Below are 5,878 nucleotides of genomic sequence, written 5' to 3' on the forward strand. Positions count from 1 at the left end.
GGCAAGGTCTTTGCCATCTGCTTGAGCACCAGTTCACCACCATCTGCTTGAGCACCAGTGCCCAGAACAGTCAGGCATAACACCAAAGAGGTCAACGATTGACCGTATTCTTGCTCTTCGGGTCCTCACCGAACACAGGCAAGAGTTTTGTTGTTGCTTGCAGCCTATGTTGATCTCTGTAAAGTGTTTGATTCAGTGAATGAGGATGCCCTCTGGAGGATTCTTGGTCTTCGTGGGGTGCCACCAAAACTGATCAATCTGATGTCTGAGCTATACTCTGGTACTGAGAGTGCTGGAAGTTGTGGTGGTTCCATCTCTGACTTATTTCCAGTTTTTACTGGAGTTTGTCAGGGGATGTGTACTGGCCCCCACAGTTTTCAGTGCTTGTATGGACTGGATTCTGGAAAGGATGTCAGAGAGATCAAGCTGCAGTGCATCATTTGGGAAGTTCAAGATCTCTGACCTTGCTTTCACAGATGATTCAGTCATCTTTGCGGAGACGCTGGATATCCTTATGGAGACCCTTGAGGCGCTGAATGAGGAGTCTGAGCCACTGGGATTACAGGTTTCCTGGGTCAAAACTAAGACAGCTTTCAATGACATATTGGATGCTGCTATCTTGTCTGTACCTGTTTGTGGTGAGGATGTTGAGGTCACGGAGAGATTCATTTACCTTGGCAGTGATATTCATGTCTCCGCATGTTGTGAGTCAGAGGTCAATCGACATCTGGGTCGGGCCTGGAGAGTAATGAATTCACTGGATCTTGGGGTGTGGAACTGCCGGTACCTGTGTGGGAGGACGAAAGTCTGAGTCTTGAAGTCCTTGTTGCTTCCTGTCTTGCTCTACGGATGTGAGACTTGGACTCTGACCAGGGATCTGAGATTGAGATTTCACCTTTGGTACTCGGTCTCTTTGGAGAATCCTTGGCTATCACTAATTGGACTTTGTGTCGAACAAGCGGTTGCTGAGAGAGACTCAGATGAGATTTGTTACCTGTATAGTCCGTGAGCATCAGCTGCAGCTGTATGGACATGTGGCTCATTTTCCTGATGCTGATTCTGCTCACCAGATTCTCTCAGCGAGGGAGCCTCATGAGTGGAGGAGACAAACGGGGTGACCACGTTTCGCGTGGTTGCAGCAGGTTAATCAGCATCTCAAGGAGATGGGGATGGGCTAGGTATCTGCCCAGGGGACGGTCAGACTGAGGCCTCTGGAGTAGCGCTGGAAAGTGGACATATCGGCGCACTGCTCTGGCGCATGCTCCCATACCTGACCTGACCTGAGGTGCCATCTTCGCAGTAGTGATGGCCATTGTCGCATTTATCGATGGAAAGGGGAACAATGCACTGATGCTTGTGTTGTGAAACATTCGGTGGTGGAAGGACGATAGTATGGTTAGGCATCACCGCAGATCACAGATCCTAGTTGGATGTCATTAATGGTAATTTGATGGGTATTCGGTACCCTGATGCAGTTCTCCATCCTCACATCCTTCCATTCCTGCAGGTTCATGGACGTTACGTCACACTTCAGCAGGATGACACGTGCCCTCACGTCGCACATGTGGTCACCAACTTCGTCGCACAAGAGGACATTCCGACACTTCCCTGGCCAGCTGTTTCACCTCATCTTTTTCCCATAGAACATGTGTTGGATGAAATGGAACGAGGATTGCACCATCTTCAAAATCAGCCGGCAACGCTTGCCCAATTACGTCAGGCCTTGGTGCAGTTCTGGAATGACATCCCTCAAGCCCTCTTCAACCACCTTGAGTCCTCAATGAGGTGCCGTTGCCAAGTGTATGCCAACGCAAATGGTGGTCACAGCAGATACTGAGCTGTGAACTGACTTTCGACCACACCTCTCTTCGAGCCTCTGGAGACATCTCTCCTGGTTTTCACACTTGTGTTGACTTTCTCATGTCGATTTCATGTTCATCAAACACTAAATTTTGTTATGACCAAACGTGATGTGTTTGTTTTTATTTCTCATTTCACATCGGTGTAAATGATGCACAGGAACCTTTTTCTGCTCGTACTGTATATATTGTCAAATACGTGTCCCGCCGGAGCTCGGGTTCGCACCGAATAGCTTGGTCTATGTGTGCCTCGGAAGGTCGCACGAATGGCTGCTGAACAGTTCAATGGATGTGAACCAACGACGAGCGGATCTATTAGTCCCTCTTCAACAGCCTCTAATAAAGGCCCCGTTAAGTATCGGATTATTACCTCCATCACTGAAGGTGGAAGAGCCTATGTTTTCACCCCTGTGTGTTTGTCTGTGAGCAGGATATCTCAAAAAGTTATGGACGAGTTATGACAAAACTTGGCAGATGAGGTGGTTAGGTGACAATAACTAGCAGGTTAGATTTTGGTTCAGATCCAGCCTATCGATGGGATACAAAATGTAAACTGTTCAGCCTGGCGGAATAGATTGGTCAGTCAACTTTGTTATTCTGTCTGTCTGTTTGTTTGTTGGGTCGCCGAAATAGGTGACCCTTATTGTCAGTAACTCTGTCTGTTTGTTTGGATGTTTGTTCGTTTGTCATCAGCATAATTGGTAGTAAACGCGGGCGGATTTTGACCAAACTCGGGTGGTAGGTACATCTTATGACCGAGTGCTTTGGAAATTGTGATGGTTGCTAGGGACGCTTTTGTTCCTCAGCAACAACCGAAAGACCTTCAAAATCGGTACCGTTCACGCGAAATCAATTCTGAAAGCCATTATCCCACGTGGGGTTATGAAATTTGGCACGAATGATCTACAGGTGATGCTCTATCAAATATATTCCGGTTTTTGTGATATATGGAATACTTTACCCGCAGCGCCCCCTACAATTAGGGTATGCCTGAAAATTGGCGAAAATTGAAGGCCCCCAAGCGACCAGGTGAGTGCATCGATACAAATGAAACTTTGCAGGTTCGTGGTACTCAATGAGTACTACAACTTTGCCTCAGGACATATTGACCGATTTCGCTTCGGTCAGGGATCAAAGGTCAATTTGTGCAAAAAATCGATAATATGCGAGAGCTGGAGGTGCCTTCGCGCCAAATGCTACTCCTCCTAGGGTTATGGTCGGATGGTCATGAAAATTCACACTAATCTTCTGGGATACATTGTGCACAAACGATCGAGCCGGATTTTCGATTTAGATCTTTGTTCACCCACAGCACCCCCTCGAACTTTGGGGATTTCCGATTTCAAACCGCATTTTCGGTACTTTTCATTCAAATGGATACCTCGTAGTTATCAGTTGATGGAACTCGATGAGATGTGATATGCATCATCTTAATGTGATTCCCTATCTGCTATATGACATCCATTTTGCTCTATATCTTATAGTTTCCATGCTCGGCGACCCATCGCCACCTACCGGCTTGTTTGTTTGTTTGTCTGTCTGTCAATCACCTACAGGTCACAATTCTAAACTGATCGTCATGAAGCTTTATCAAGTTGTAGAGGTAGTCACAACTGAGAAGCATATTGATTTTGAGGTCAAAGTTAAAAGGTCATCTTGACGTCATATTTCTAAAATCGTCATTTTTCATCCGATTGACTTGAAACGTGAACAGGATTTGCATATTGGGTCTCTGAATTGGGAAACCAACTATTTTTGAGATCAAAGAGTCAAAGGTCAACTCAAGGTCAAATTTCTAAAATAATCAATTTTCAACTGAAAAATCGTCACTTTTCATCAGATTAACCTGGAAATTAAGCAGCAATTGCAAAGTGCATCAATGAATTTGGAAACCAACTATTGTTGAGGTTAAATGTCAAAGGTCAACTTAAGGTCAAACTTCGAAAATCAACAATTTCAATCTGAAAAATAATCAATTTTCATCCGATTGACCTGAGCTTTGATTAAGATTGTCAATTTTAATCTTAATGAAATGGACAATTTGATGTATCCATGGCAACCTTTGAAGAGGGGGGTGGATTTTGCAAGTATCATGCTATGCACGACGTCTTTTTCTTGTTCTTTCTTTGTCCGCTCACCTACAGCCCAAACCACTCATCTGATCACTCTGAAACCTTTGGAGATTGTAGGTACCATCCCTGCGACGGCCAATTGATGGCCGACATGAGGTCAATATCAACCAAAAAGTCAACAACCAAAAATATCAACCAAACAACCAATATCAACCAAAAATATCAACAATATCAACCTGAAACTTTGGTCAATATCGACCAAAAAGTCAACATTGGCCAAGTTTCTTAAATTGTCAGTTTTCATCCGATTGACTTGAAATTTGAACAGGATTTTCATATCAGCTCACTGAGTTCAACCACCAACTATTTTTGTGGTCAACATCTGCCAAAAAGTCAACATAGGCCACATTTTTAAAATGGACAATTTTCATCCGATTGACTTGAAATTTGAACACTATTTTCATATCAGCTCACTGAATTCAACCATTAATTATTTTTGAGGTCAACATTGACCGAATGGTCAACAACTAATGTGCAATTTCTAAAATCCTCAATTTTCATCTGATTGACTTGCAATTTGAAGAGGATTTCCATATCAGGTCACTGAATTCAACAACCTACTTTTTGAGGTCAACATCTGCCAAAAAGTCAACATAGGCTTGATTACATCTGCCACCGAAGGTGAAGGAGGTTATGTTTTTCCCCCTTTCTGTCTGTTTGTTTGTATGTCTGTCTTTGTACAGGATATCTCAAAAAGTTGTGGAGAGATCCGGACGAAATTTTGTGGACGGGTTCGGTGTGTGACAAGGATGAACTGATTCCATTTTGGTGAAGATCCGGATCCGGATCCGACCACTAAATTTTTTAGTGATTCTTCACCATTGAGAGACAGGACCAAAAATGATATATAGCAAGATATCTCAAAAAGTTGTGGATGGATTTAAAATGAAACTTGGTGGACGTACTTCAATGGACCAACACAGTGTACAAGCATCGTTTGATGGAAAGTTGTACCACACCGATTGGCTCTACTCATTAGCCAGTGTGCACTCACTGTACCTCTCGGCAGTAAACCAAGTGTGCGCGAAATAACCCCCGAGAGACCCGAGAGTAACCCGAGAAAACAATGGAACGACATATATGTACACAATTCATCACAGCACGTATACATTCCCACTTCTCCCCTATGTGACACACTGCCTTCAGGACCTTATCAATGACTTAACAGGTGACAGGATGACAGTATGTCGGCATCATGCAACCGTTGTGGAAGGGAAGGATGAGTGATGAGCAAAGAATGATCAGATAAGTGATTGGTGAAGAAGATGAGATGAGCTATAAATAAATAGATAGGACCGGACAGAACCCTGGCAGACCTTACACTTGTTGACTCTGGCTGCCACGTCCTGACTGAAACCGGGACCCTCCACATTCCGTTCCCCTCCTGCTCCTCGTACAGCCACAGCACCAGCGTTTCCCTGTGGAGCAGTGACGTCACTCCGTCCCTCGGAGCAGTGACGTCAAATTTTGAGATGGCTGCCACATGGCTGAATGGCTGCCACAGCCATCAGCGGCTGAATTTGAGATGGCCCAATATCCAAATCTGTTCATAATATGTTCGGCTACTAGTGTGCCAAATTTCGTGCCTTCCTCACAAAATGCACAATTGTTATGCTAAGTTGTCCCACTATTTATCATCCATGCACCCACCCTATTATGTCAGGCTAGTTTCTTGACATGGGTTATGAATGTCATAAATTTAATTCGTCGCTCACATCTGGGCATAGATCAGATATTAGAAGTTTCAGGGTTTTTTTTGGAAAATATTTAAATTCAACCAATTGTCTGGGATACCACTTCACTGATGACATCATCGTTATCACTCTATACACCCCATGGAGAGTTGATGACATATGCCAAGTTTCAATTTTTTTCATTCAATGGTTT

Source organism: Eptatretus burgeri, chromosome 9, assembly GCF_056783735.1.
Source record: "Eptatretus burgeri isolate ZD-2024b chromosome 9, Ebu_testis_v1, whole genome shotgun sequence".
Classification (NCBI taxonomy): Eukaryota; Metazoa; Chordata; class Myxini; order Myxiniformes; family Myxinidae; genus Eptatretus; species Eptatretus burgeri.